General features: G+C 39.6%; 1 protein-coding gene across 3 annotated transcripts in view; it reads right to left on the bottom strand.

Moving 5' to 3' along the window:
- LOC124158432 (putative polypeptide N-acetylgalactosaminyltransferase 9) overlaps positions 1-14,846 on the bottom strand; it is a 488,889-nt gene that overhangs the window by 189,071 nt on the left and 284,972 nt on the right. For 2 of the 3 annotated variants that reach the window (XM_046533517.1, XM_046533515.1), the window contains exon 3: positions 13,778-13,829. The exons of the other annotated variant lie outside the window; for it this stretch is intronic. The gene's annotated coding sequence lies outside the window, so the exon portion shown is untranslated. The remainder of the gene's footprint in view (positions 1-13,777; positions 13,830-14,846) is intronic. 3 annotated transcript variants of the gene reach the window in all.

Raw genomic sequence — 14,846 nt, 5'->3', positions numbered from 1 at the left:
TACAATTATTTATCTGTCTATTCATATAAAATTGAGTATAGGGATTAGTTTAAAAAATGGCCACCAAATTCCAAAAGCGGCGCGGCGGTCATACAAACGAACAATCATAGCAACATATTTGTTTATGCAAACAAGAGGAGCTGAATTGGGAAAGAAGATAAAGGAATTAAAACGAAACTCTGATAAATATAAGGAAGGAAATCTAGAAAGTAATAATTGAAGTGTCTATTTCTTTGCGTCTTCTTTTCGCAGGAACAAACATCTGTTTAAATCAAAGAGCATTCAAATGCAAAGCGGAGAAGTATAAGGTAGGAAATTAGTTGTTGTTTTTGGTATATTACATCGAAAGTGTGGTGGTTATGAATTTCAAAGTTAACAAGTGCACTAAATGCCAATTTAGAAATATGATTCGTGCTGTTGACTATAGTTCGTATCTTGTTGGCGATACACGATTGTAGAAGAAAGACTTTTAAACAAGTCTTACATAATATAGGTAGGTGAAAATGATGTTATTTTAATTTTTTGTGATGGTGATAACTTTTTAATTTTGTTTACGTTCTTTTTTCCGTTAATGTCCTTTTTAATGTACAATGTTATCCGTGAGCTGCAGGAGTGAATAGGCAGTGAATAATGCAGTATGGAAGATAGGTGCAAATAAAGGTATTTCTTATTTAATTATTTGTCTTTCGAAAATCACATTTCCTTGAGTGACTAAGTTATTCAACTGCGAAAATTATCGAAATCTTGACATTCACAATGTCTTGTACACCAAAGGCTGATATCCGTTACTCACCAGATTTATTGCGCATTGCGTTGGATATTAAAGCTGAGATATTTGTGTATCCCGATTCATTAAAACTTTAAATAGAGGTATTTCTGAAGTGATATCATTCGCGATCACGATAAATAATATTTCGATAAAATTCGTTATACTAGCCCCAATTCATGCTAAGGCGCATTTGTTTCTAGATATTGATATTCAGTCCCAATGTAATTCGCTTACGAAGGGGAACAGCTGTTACATCTTATTCGTATATCAAGACTTTGGTTGAGTTTTGTGGAAAATAATTAATAAACGTGATTTTCATTGTAATTCGTAAAGTCGTTATGTTATGATATTACGTATGCATTGGGTGTTACAGTGGAACGTGGTCTCAACGTTTTTTGTATTTGAATTGAATAAGTTAGAGAAACTCGTAGAAATTTATTTTACTTTTTTAGCCCCTCAGAAAAACGTTTCTCTTTATTAATATTTACATTCACATTGTAGCCTACGTACCATGCGCTCGTTTTACGTGAAAGTGGAAATATTGCTTATACCTAAGCTAGCCAGTTTAAAAGTAAACGATCCTTAAGTTACAAGTAGCAAACAAAAAGTGTAAGACCTCCCACAGTGAGCATAACAGGCCGCAGGCCTTTTTCGGGGGGGGCCTAGGGGGGGCAGAGCCCCCCCAGCGAGCAAAGCGAGTACATATATATATGACACCCTCCTCATTAGGACAGATTTTGGGGCCCGTGACTCATATTTCAGGTATAATGTAACAAGCGCAGATATAGATGAGAAAAAATATCGACGACGATATAAACACTCAGAAAATCTCACAGCTCGCAATGGTTCAAAGTAGTATTCTCAGAAACAGACGTAAAAAATGGCTCTTGGCATATTATCTCTCGGTTGTGATAACAAAAGACGCTGTCTTTTCTGAGAAAATGTCACGCAGAGAATCTACGGCTGAGCGTCTCAAGTACTAGACGTGACTGAGAATAGTGTTCACGGAAATAGCAATTTTAGGTTTCTACCTCTTAACATTAATGCTGCGAGAACTCTGTAGACAGACAGAGGAAAAATGACCCAGATGCACGAAACAATTATAGACTGCAACGGGTTATTGATTTACCGTTTGTCCCCAACAAATACCACACCATAAATAAAAGGTCCCAGGGAAAATATTTCGAACTATTTCGAAATATTTCGCCGTAATGGCAGTAAAAATTTGGGGGTTGGTATCACATCCAAAGTAGAATGAGGAATGCATGATGATCAGGTGGTGGGAAAATCATTAAAACTCTTCATTCGGTCATGAGAAATAAAACAGATATTTCAAATATTGAAAATTTTCAAAGAAAGACAGCCAGGTATACTCTTAGTGGGGAGTCACAGAATGTCATGGTGTTTGGGATGGAAACCATTGAAATTAAGGAGATCTGTTCGCGCCATTGGGAGTCCTATGCTGTAATCGCCAGTCGTCTGATTTGTTGTTTGTTGGGCGTGGGCGAGAGTTTAATTGTTTAAAAGTATTGTTCTCGTGGTTGTTGGCCGTGAACGGCAGTTGTGAATGTGTCATCGTGTAGGGAGGATCTCGAGCCGACGCTGCCTGAGGAGGACATCGACGGGAGCCCGACACTCAGGTGAGTGGTGATTTTGGATGGTGTGGGACTTCCGGCGCATAATAATAAAAAAATACAGTCCACTTTTTTTCTTTTAATACTCTTGTCGTGTCGCGTACAAGAGCCGTAAAAGGGCGTTCAAAGGGTTTACGAAGGAGCGGGCGTGGAAGGAAATGGCAAAAACATGCACTCACCCTCATACTTAGGGAGGAATGCTCACAAATTCAAAATTAAATTCAAGGAGCAGAAAAAGGTAATATTTCCGAAGGAATCCTCCCTCCACAGAGGAATCATGGCCTATCAGAAGAATATTTTAAGATCTTCCCCGCAAATATTAAAATCTCAAAGAATTAACTGTTCCTCGATTCTTGGTTGGTGCCATTGTGGTTCATTAGGAGAGAGCGTAGGCAATTGGCTGAATTGGTTCAAATTTCATCTGCCAGTAGTGTGGTATTCGTTTTAGTGTATTATTTTCATCCCAAAGGCCCTACATTAGGGAGTTGGAATTAGTCTAAATATAATCTAGCTATTGTTTTTCACGTCATTTAACTAACATCACATGAGTAAGCTTCAAAAACGAGTCATTCACGTTAACTCCATGCCAAATTCTTCAGTTTAGCCCACATTTACGCAAAATATCATTATTTTAACAATAGAAATGAAAAATATTGACAATATTAGTAAAATATTGTAAAAGTATCATCCTAGATGGTTCTTAGCAATTCGTAAATTAACTAAAAAAACCTGATGAAAACAAATGTTTAAATATTCTTTATAAACGAAATTTTGCTTTCATATTAATTTTTATCGCTGCTGCATTATGGTGAATGTATCATAAGAAGTAAGGCGTTCTGGCCATCATAAAGAAGATAATTTGACAAATGTTACTTAAAATTTGAAACTTCAAAATTAAAAACAGTACAAAGGTGCACAAAACCATTTAAGTGTTATAGAACGTTTAAAAAAGATATAATTTCTACGAAAAATCATTCCTCCGCGGCAATGACAGGCGGAGGCTCCGAATAAAATGGTATGAGGTAATGATTTTATAGTGCGTCTATTAACACGTTTTGAACAAACTCTGCGACCCTTCTAAAGGTGATCCTTCGTAGGATTGGGTCGACGGACTTACACACAATTTTGGAATAAACTTTCCAAAGAAAATATTCCGAATTAAAAAAACTGATCCCTTAGACAATTAAATCATCCTCAGAATATTAACCACCAGATGAGCATGGAACAAACTCGTCCTGAAATGATTTGTATACTGCGGTTGAAATGACCACATTAGGTGTTATAGGCACGCAGACAAGGTCAGAAGTTCTTTTTGTCTTATTTTAAAGGAATAAGTTCCTTTGTAATAATCAGTTCAGCAACGTGCTTCTTTATACTTTCATAGTAATTAGGATGCGGTAAAAATGATGGTGACTACGAGATACCAAAACATCAATTGCTCTGGAAGCGCTACTCAAAAGTTGGTTCTTCTCGTTTTAGCCAACAGAAAAATATTTACCACATATAATACCTCGCAATGGATTCTCAGGATCCACCAAATGTTCACAAAATGACGACAGGAGCAGTGAGTGACTTTTGACGTCACTCAAGTGATGCAATTCGCTTTTTATGTATACCCTCCGACACTTGTACCCAGGATTTGACCTTTCTAAATGAAAGGAAAGGTTCTTTCTAACAAGGAAAATAAGTACTCTCTCTTCCACAAGATGAATTCTTTTTGAAATTTTGAAATGTGAAATATGTACAAATGAGGGTGAAAGGACAAAAGAAGGCTGAGATATGAACAAATCTCCAGGCTGATCGTAAAAATATCCCTCCCACTTTTCCAGGTGATCCCTTTTCAATTTTCCTGACTCTTCCAAGTCAGTAGCCATAGCCATATTATCCCGAAGTGTTTCTAAAACGCAGACGAAGCAACTGGCGTCGTCTCCCCGAAAAGTGGAATTGCGAGCACTCCAGCCATGGCCGCGTGAAAACGGCTGGCACGCAGCTGTTTGCTTGAAAAATAAAATCTAATTACTTCCCATCATAATTAATCGTCGGAGCAAATGGCGAAGCAGTATCTGCACTGAGGTAACCAGCTTATTTCTCTAGCATTGCGTGGAATTCACAAAGAAAAGTCCTCCCTGAGAACAAATGAAGGTTGGAGAGCCATGCGCGCTCATTGCAGTCCTCGAGAGCTTTAAAGGCTAAGCTTGTACTTCATAACGGATGTTGAGTGGAAAGATGAATTCTTGAACAATTATAGCGATCCTCCGAAGTCACTCCGATAGCTAAGAGCAGTGAGCACGGAAATGACCGCAAACGAAAGAATAAACAAATAGAAAAGCATAGAATCGCAGTACTTTTACAAATAAACCTAGAAAATAGATATAAAACGTAAATAATCGCAAACGAGGAAATATATTATTGAATATTTGGTTGCAATTATCACTAAGGCTAATATGAACTGAGTATATTACAGTGAAAGTAGCTGTAAAGGTAAGCAATTACAGTGCTTTCACGAGACATTTAAATTGGAAAATCACTTTCACTAATGAAGTAAAATTGAAATTTTTGCACTTGAGCCGTTCCACCAAACATTTTTCACTCTCCAGCGCACAGCTTTTACAAGGAAATGATCAATCGAGATATTCTCACGTGAACTTCCGAGCTCACCATAATGGCTAAAGCCGCTGCTGCCGAATGGCAATGCGAAACGGAGCCAGGAATGGCGTCGAGAACAAAACAATGGCGGGCGATATGACGCAACAATGAGTCCCACACCGCCAAGCGGGTCGTGTACGAAACAATAATTCAAGGCCATTCAAACTCATGCACGCCCCTGCGGATAGAAAGTTTTAGACATAAGTAAACGACTTACAATTTCGTGAATTTTAACACTATTCAATGAAGAAGTTTTTCTCACGCTGTCAAGTATTAAAATTACGAAACATTGAGAGATGGCACTAACCCATTGAATTTTCGCTACAGCAGAAGACTATGTATAGGATAGAGAGATTAGAAAAGAATCCGAATATGAAAGCGATTCAATAAATGAAGCATGTGATGAAGGAATGTCAGAGCTTTCTCAGTTAACGATGTCTATTTTTGGATTTAGCAATCCTTATGCAGGAAACGAAAAATCAAATTATTTCAGTGACATTAGTTTTAGTAAATTACAGATGACTAACAGATCAAATCGAAATTAATGGATATTTGAAGTGGATTTTAATATTATAAAGGACTGAATGCGTGGAATTTTGATACCTTGATTCTTACAAAAAATAATACTTTGAGAAAATTCTGCAATTTTTTATTTTCCTACTAAGAGAAGAGACCTTGATGACGTCAAGTGCAATCGTGGATCAGAAAATAAGAAAGCGTGGAGTTGGAAAAAATAATTTTTTTGTCGTTACAATGGATTTCAATGCAGTAGCTGTAACATTTTTCATCCAAAGAAAAGGCTGTGGCCGTAGAGGATACAACGTGAGGTCCCTACCATGACCTCTTCAGATAGGAAGCTCGAAAGGTTTGGAAGAAAGAGAAAAGATTTTGTTCCACACGTTTGAAACAGGAGACAGGAAGTGGCAAACCCTAAGGCAAGCAAGGAAATGTAAATGATTCGCAGACTCTGACCGCATTCAGGCAAAGTGGCAAAACACACTATATATGCAAATAAAAGTACCATAATAATAAACACAAATTGCAAAGAAATAATTGATTATGCGTGAGATAAGTCAAACGTGAACTTCGTACGGTCCAAGTCCGCCCCAAAATCCTTTAATTTCAGTTAATACACAATTAAGTACAATGTTTTAGGGACTTATTAATTATTACATAGAGTAATTTTTAAATAAGAGAAATCTTACATAATAGCTCAAAAGATAATATTTAAATTCACTATATCTTGAATGCTATTCAGTTCCTTGCGGTCAAAGACGTGCTGTGGGTAAGGGGCAGTGAGGTCGCGGGTGAGGTGGTCGTGTTGACCGCAAGGCAGCGTGCTTTTGGGGAGGAACGGAAGGTCGGCGAAATCGGTAGAAGTGAAGAGCACATTTTGCCATGGGACTCTGAGAAATGGGATCCAATGTAGTGAATGCTGCGCATGGTGTCACTTTAATTGTACCGAAAGCGAGCTGGAGGATTGTGTAAGGGATACCTGTTGATACATGCTGACGAATCTGCGAGCTCAGAAAACTCTCTACGTGTACCAAGTGTCTCGACTAGCGTCGATCGCCGATGATTACCGGCTGACCCCGGCTCTGCCGCCGGGGAAAGTCGGCCGATGCCCAAGGCCCCGCCACCCGAACAAGCACCAATCTGGGCGGGAAAGAGTAACCTCATCAAGTTTTGTTCAGGACATTAAAGTTTCGGTGCTGACTTTATTGACGATTTTTTAAAATAAAGTGTAGTCACATGTTACAATTACTGTTGTAAAAAGTAGTGCTCTTACAAAGTTGTACCAGTAGTCGCTTCCGATTTTTCGCTCTAATCACTTATTCGATGAGTTCGCAATTAGTGTTTATTAGATTTGTGAAGTTAAGAGTACGAGTTGTTGCTCCCGATTTTGTTCGTGTGTACTTTTCCTGTAAAGTTGCATTTTCAATTAGTTTTTATTAGATTATTGAAGTAATAGTTCGTGTCGTTGCTCGTTGTCTTTCTTCGTGTGTGCTCTTTCTGGACAAGTGTGCTTGTAAAGTGTGTTCATTTTATTTTTTGAATTGAAAGCGAAAGTTAAAGACCTCTTGACGTTAATAAAGAAAAGTTTGCGCACTCATTCCTTGTGATGGTAGTTAGTGCTGAATAATCCTTCGCATTCGCCAATGTGGGTGACAAATATACTCGCACAACTGTCGATGGTATTAGTGTAGTTAGATATTTTAGACATAACCGCAAATTAATAATTATGTGTTGTATCTTAACGCCCAAATATATACGTGACATTAATTATCAGATGAATATCATGAGTAATTGTAAACGGACAGGAGAAGCACAATGCCAGCTCCACCGACCTCTGAGACATTACCTCAAACTCCTACTCATCATTTTGGTGACAAAATAAATCATTATAGGTATGTTTTCACGTAATTGAACGTGGTTTTCAATGGCTTGGAATTGCCATTACTTATAAGTAGCAGTAACTGAGTATGATGTAGCTGACTGGAAGACGCTTTGTTGCTTTGAGTATTTTGCGCAAATTGTGGATTTCACAGGCACAAAGAGGGTGATCGAAATTTTATTTGGGCACGTATATATAAATGTAAATGGCTTTCAAGGCAAGCCATGGTCCATAACAAAGTTAATAGCTACTAGAATGGCAAAGCCGAAGAGGTTTCAGCATAGCTGTGTTGACAGCAGTTATTTTACGTAAAAAGTATTGCACAAGCATCAGGGTAGTAATAATGTGTCCTTAATATGTCCCTAATTTGGTTTTCTTCAATTATACATTATTTTCAAGGGACGACAGGACCCGTTCAGAAGTTAATAAAAATTAAAACGGCGAAGCCAAGGAGGTTTCATCTCGGTATTGTCGACAGTATTTGTTGGTAGTTAAATTAGGTAAAATATTTACTTATTGGTATCAAAATCGGTTAATGAAGCATTCCTACCGTACTTTTGTATAATAAGGAATGGTTATCATGAGCTTATAGCCCTTTAATCATCAATAATTATTAATAATAAATTCGATACGATAAGCAGACGCAACCCGGCGGCCATATAACTAGTAGCGAGTAGCATGCCATGGACCTCACTAGACTTTGCAGCGGGTGATCGTAGCGGTACTCGGCCGCTATAGCAGCTGCGTCACCGTCTGATGACGTATCCAGCAGTAGTGAGGTTTCTGGATACGATCCTAAATGAAAATCATAGCATTACTGCAGTCATGTCGCCATCGCAAGATTTTAAGTACTTATGGTGTTTGGAAGTTCTTGATGGAAGGACGTTCGTTGTCTAGGGGTTCGAGGTAGATTTATGCCCGCCTTATGAGGAAAATTGTATAATTTGAAATCTTGGTAAACTATGACAGATACAAATCTAATGTGAAACTCTTCGATGGCATAAGCCTTGAATCTGTAAAAAAATCACAGATTCACAGCAAATTAGTAGAATTTCAGTTTTCGGAGCATCCATCCAAGCATTATGATAAGTTTCAAGGAACTCAACAGATTCTTCAAAAAGTTCTTCGTCCAAATGAAATGACATAAAATTAGTATTATTCCGCAGCACAACGCACGCTTGCACGCGCACGCTAGCTTGCCCCTTATTGGGCCATTATGACGATCCATGGCCATTTTAAACGTTTTAAGTGGAGGTACCTTTGCAATATACAACAGGGTTTTCGATTTCTCTTTGCTTCATCCAATATCTTGGGTATCGTTGGCATGCGTTCGTATCCGATATAGTTGGTATGCGTGGTTGCCTGTCCAATTAAACAACACTGTTTGCAGCTTCCTGCGAATAGAAATAAAACAACTTAATAACCGGTATTTAAAAACAGCTCATTTCGCGAACAAGAAGTTTTTGAGGAGAGGTATTTGGATACTGCCGAGGCATAAAAAATCGAGGAGTCCTTCCGTGTGAATTGGTTATCATCCGCGTGAATCTGTTTTAAAAATACAACCGCTGGTTAATTAGAGGGCGGTTAACAAGAGATAGACAAGGCTTCCTTTGAAAATAAAGCTATCACATTGACATTTTCAGGTTATGTACTCGCAGATGAGCCCTGAAACCCTTTGCCACCAAACTCACTCACCTCAGAAGTTCCTCAAATGCTTAAGTGGTCGAAGACTCGAGGTCAATGATTTGAAGAAGACACCCAACGAGTGATGCGAGGCGAAAGAGAGAAAAAAAGAGCATCGGACATCCAAAAGAGAAACACACGAAATCAACATCCAACAAGTTCCAAAGGTGCGCATCGCATTATGGCTGCAGCATTAACTTCCAAAGCTGTTTCTTTCTGGACGGGAAACCTGAACGCTACTCAATGCATTCATTTGGGACAAGGGGAGAACTTTTCAATTGGCCGTTGACGCATACAATATTGCATTCTGTTTCTACCCTTCATTTTCAAGCAAACATATTTCCCAAGAGGAAGGGGTTAATATCCTTTTTTTTCATTTCCAGTGCGAGTCAGTCAGAAGTGAATAGCGATGTAAAGGCAAGCGATGGCCACGCAGCGCAAGAGACAACAGCCGCTGCATTGAATGGCGAAAGAAAGCAGTGGATGACGATGATATTTGTTTATTCAATTGACGTAAATCTACTGACGAATGCAACATATGAACTATGAAAATTAAGATTGCCACACGGGCTTAATGGACTCTAAATATACTGAGAGTAATAGGCAATGCAGGGGAATGAAATACTTTTAAACGACAATTGAGGATTTCCGTTAAAAAGATTTAAACTGTGAATAAAGATCTTGCATGGGAAATGGTCTTCATTGAGCAATATTTGAGGAGGTAAAATGATGCATTTTAAAATTTGAAAACTAACGGAGATAGAAGAGAAATCAGTTATTTATGAATGCAGTAGGTTTCCCTGAACATTTTCCCCGCGTTCCCCGTGATCTGAACTGAGGCAGTTATGCAGAGGGGCGAACAGTCAGAACCCAGAGGCATCTATTCCATCCAAGGAGCGATTTCGAGGGGCACTGAGTTTCATCTGCCAAGTCCACAGCTAACGGGGTTCGGATTCGCAGAGCATTACGTTTCCATATTCACAGAGTCGATTTGCGTCAACAAATCCTAGCCTATCGATTAATTTGGTTCTCTTGGGGAGGATATTCTTGGCCGAAAACAAGCAAAAGATGGACCTGATGGATGATACATTTTTATGTGCTCCATGCTGAGATAATACTCGAGGTTAGGATTTTACTTGCCTCATGATAAAAAATAGAAATGAAGAGGGGGGAAATTAGAGGCAGATTAGTAATGAGAGGGGAGGGAGGACGGTGGTAATGAGAGAAGCGGAGACCGCTGGAGAAGGCGGAGTTGCGAGTTGCACGACGAACTGCTGTGGAGAGCGTCGGGGGATTCCACAACTGCTCTCCGTCTCAGGGTAAGAGAATGACGCAAACGAACGATCGCAGCTGCTGAGGACATACATTCCCCTCATTTGTAAGGATATATGAAACTATATCCAGGCTCAGAGATAAACATAATTCCACTGCAATTGCCTCTAAAAGTGAATCACCAAAGTAAAGTGGAGACCACTAAAATTAAAATATAAGTCTGGGGAGGTACTATTACTCCCGCGAAAGGAGTTGTTTATCTCAATTTTCCACTAAAAATGAAATTTAAAATGGTTAGTTTGTTATTATGGATTCAAAGAGTTACCACTCCCTTTCAGTGAATACAGTCACATGTTGATTCAATCTGGTAAAATACGTTCACGATATTTCCAGCTGTACTAAAGATGCTCGTTAAGAATATAATATGATAAAGAAGTTAGATTATATGGCAATATTCTGTGGAATAGGCTGTTTACCGAAAGAATGTAAAACTGTCATCAGAATTAACTGAAGCCGTGTGTGTAAATCCCCAAGGAGAGTCCCGAGTCCAATGAAGCCTGAATTGAAATTAGAGCTTGATCGGCCGAAAAAGAAGGGTATTATAAAGAGGGTAGATACCCTCGATGCCAGTTCTTGGTTTAGTAAATCGGTTATTGCCTAAAAACCTTCAGGTAAACTAAGATTGTGTCTGTTCCCAACTGAATTAAACAAAGTGATGCATGAGGATTATCACGCAATTCCGTCAATGAGCTGCTGTCTGAAAAATTAGGCAACAAACATATTTATTCTGTGTCTCATCCAAAAGAAGAGTTTCACCTGCTATGTCTCCACAAAGGGTCGTCCTCCGATGGTTGCCTCTCTACCCCGTTTGGGATTATAACTATTTACGCATGTCATATAGGTTATCCACTGCCTCAGAAAAGTTTCATATAGCAATTGAGGAAAATACTGGTGATACTCTTGTGTATTTTTGTTTTTTGATGTCATTCTGTGCACTGAAAGCTCCCAAGTTGAGCATGATGAGTGTGTGTAACTAATTTAGCGACGGGGTCAAAGTTATCCACTATTGGGGCATTGGAGAGGGAGAAAGTGGTTGGGCCAAGTTCAACAGAGACAAACTCCAGTTCGAAATATGTCGGGTGAAGTTCGGAGGGCAAATATTTTCCAAAGAAAGGAGACAGATTGTGTTCGTGCCTAAGCACTCCATTCCCCCACCGTGTGATCGCAAAGGGTCACAAGAGTGTTCGGAATGTTTAATCATGTTCGGACAAACCAAATACGCCCAACACTTGCCCTCCCCCCCTGATTTGCAAAAAAAAACTAATGTTGCATGGAAAGGGCTTCCAAGCCATAAATTGGCATTTACACAGATTAAAAATCTAGTATACAATGCCCCCATAGTGGATAACTTTGACCCCGGCTCTAAATTAGTTAAACCATGGGATGCTCTCAAAAAGTGGGTGTACTTTGTTTCAGGAAGGTCCTAATGGTCTCAAACAAGTGCAAATGGCTTCGAGATAACTCACCGGTAGTGAGTACAATTATTCACAAATAGAAAAAGAGGTGTTAGCCGCCCATTTTGCAGCTTCCTAATCCCACTACTATATTTACGACAAGCCAGCCCTGGTACAGAGTGACAATAACTTCTAATAAATTTTGACTAAACCAGTGAATCAAGTTGGTGCTGTTCGTTTGCGGTAACTAAGGTTGAAATTATTAAAGTATCAATGAAATGTTACTTATCTACCTGTTAAACTTACGCAAATTTCCCATAATTTTTCCCGATTTTATGTCACAGACCATGAAACTGATGTCCCACAATTGCTGGAGGTTGTCCTATCCATCCTATCCAAAGATATGGCCTTGAGTCACACTAATAATCTTTGAAAGTCAGCCTGGCCAGAAACTTTATCACATGAGTGTAATCCATACTACAAGCTTAAAGCTAATCTTTGCAGTGATGAGGGTTTAATTTTTATTGGGGAAAAAGTTGTGGTTACAGCTGCTTTGAGATATTATGTCATGAAGTTGCTACATGAGGGTTACTAAAACGAAGGCTAGAGCTAGAGGGTTATTTTACTGCCCAGGAAAGTCACTTAGCATTATAGATTAATAAAATTATGTGGATTCTGTGAGAAGTTCCGCCCAGCAAATTTCAAGAAATCGTTGCAATCCTACACCGTGGTTAACCTTCCATATGAAAAAGTGGGCACAGACATTAGTAAGTACTCCGGTCAATGCTATTTTGTCCTCATACACAGGTATGCCAAGTGGATTGATATTTGAAGACTCAAGTAAAAAAAAGATGCACCAGCTGTCATAGATGATATGTTCAGTGCTCATGGGTTACCTAGAATTATTCTGGCGGACAACATGTCATTTGGGTTCTCTGAGCGTCGGTGGTACATATTAAAAAAGAAATACAGCAGAAAACTAGTAGTTCTCACTATTCACGTTCTTGCAGAAATAGGGATGAAGCTTCATAAAACGATCCTTAAAAAAGTCTGACGGAGAAAAAAGATTTCAGAAATCTTCTCCGTGGATATTGAAATACTCCTCTCCCACGACTATAGTAGACTGCTTACATCTCAGTTGCTCACTACCCTATTAATTTTCGAAAAAATGCACGTTACTTACGACATAATTAAGCCCTAAGTTATCAGACCACAGCAAGTGTTGAAAGTGTTACAATAAAAGGCCAACCTTATTGAATGCAATTAAGATAATGGCCTAAACGAAATGAGAGAAGAAACCTTTCAGGTAGATGAAAAGGTTTCAGTTTAAACAAGTAAGTGTGATAATTAGGAGGCTGGTGTCATTGTGAGTGTCCTCGTTCTTATTGAATGAGACATTTAATTTGGGAAAAATCGGTTGGGCAGTAGCATTTCGCGGAATGGAAACATGGGCAGAGTTGATGTGAGGAGTTCGTGGATACCGAGTTTTGCCCGAGTTTTGTTGTCAGGGGTGACCGACACCTCGTTTTGTTTTGCTCCGTTCCACGACCCACGAATTCTGAAAGCCACGGAAGACAACTTTGATGTGAGGAGCTTTGATTTGACACGTAGCGGTGGCGGAGGGTGTTGAAGATCAAATGGACGACAGGGAAAGAAAAGAGATAGGAGATGGTTAGGAGGCCTCTCACTATGGAAACGAGAGAAATATTGTCATGGAGATAAAAAAATCGGATGAGAAGGCAGCGCGAGGAGCTGACGATCGAGACGGCCATAGAGAAGGAAGACGTGCTGCAGTGATACCACCTCAAATTGCATTGACTTGCATTGCTGGGCTACCAACGACTAAAACGAACACACCCGAGATGCACTGGAAACACTTCTTCTCCACGTAAAGAGGAAATGGCAAGAGGAAGCACGTAGGTACCTGAAAATGGGCCCGATCTCTCCTCCACGCGTCCTTCCAGCCACGAAAGAGTCTGCAAAGAGAAAGAAACCACCGTCATGGTCATAATAATAATAAGTCGAATCCGGGCTTCAGTTGACGTCCAGGCAGATGCGAAGGACTTTGTTCCTTTCCACTCGGCCAATGGCAAACATCATGGAACTCGGGGACAACAACTGTGATGACGGATTTTTTGACCCTTGAGCTGATATAGACATCGTGGGCCTTCTCGTGTTCAACCATCCCTCCACCAGCGACTCATATCACTGGAACTGGGAATGTACATCCCGGCGGTCGGACCCAAACCGCATACGGCATGGCATTTTGATGTTCTCCTCATGGTTGCGCGGTGAAGGACTTTATATTTCACTGGCTAGTGAAGTATTATCCTCTGAGCCAATTTTTGCAGAAGGCATAGATCAATAAAACAGGCACAATCATAATATTTGTCGCGATTTATTCTTTGATTTGCTACTAAACAAAAGAAAATCCGTCATCTGTGATCTAATTCAAGAGCACATAGAATATAATGGGAATAAATGTTCCGCAGATGATAGCGAAGATGTTCGGTCCGTAGGCAGCGAAGCGAGGACGGAAGGCGATTGATTGATCTTCTCATTGACAAAGATGCGGAAAGCATCCATCTGCAATTCTCAGTAAACACTCGAACCTTCCATTCCGTGTTAATGCAAGAAAATGAAGTTCAAAAACATTAATTTTCTGCACTGCATCATGTTCATCTATGCTCACACACAAAATGCCGACTCACCACGCACCAGTAAAAGATCTTACTCCGAACGGCTGTCGTGAAAGCAGAAAATGCATTCCACATTCCCCCGACGTTCCCTCCCAACACACTTTCACGCATTATTTATTCTCTATATCTTGAGGAGGGACATTGACAACCATTTCTTCTCACCATTCCACTGCTAGCATTTCGGCGCAATGAGCTGGAAAGAACAATGACCCCCCATGAAACGCAATGCAGTCTTGCACGAACTATCGAACTCTCCCGCACAATGATTCAAAGATCTTACACTAAAAACGCAGA

The sequence above is a fragment of the Ischnura elegans genome, chromosome 5, assembly GCF_921293095.1.
Source record: "Ischnura elegans chromosome 5, ioIscEleg1.1, whole genome shotgun sequence".
Classification (NCBI taxonomy): Eukaryota; Metazoa; Arthropoda; class Insecta; order Odonata; family Coenagrionidae; genus Ischnura; species Ischnura elegans.
The sequence above is the reverse complement of the archived record's forward strand: the minus strand, read 5'-3'. Positions and strand labels throughout refer to the sequence as shown.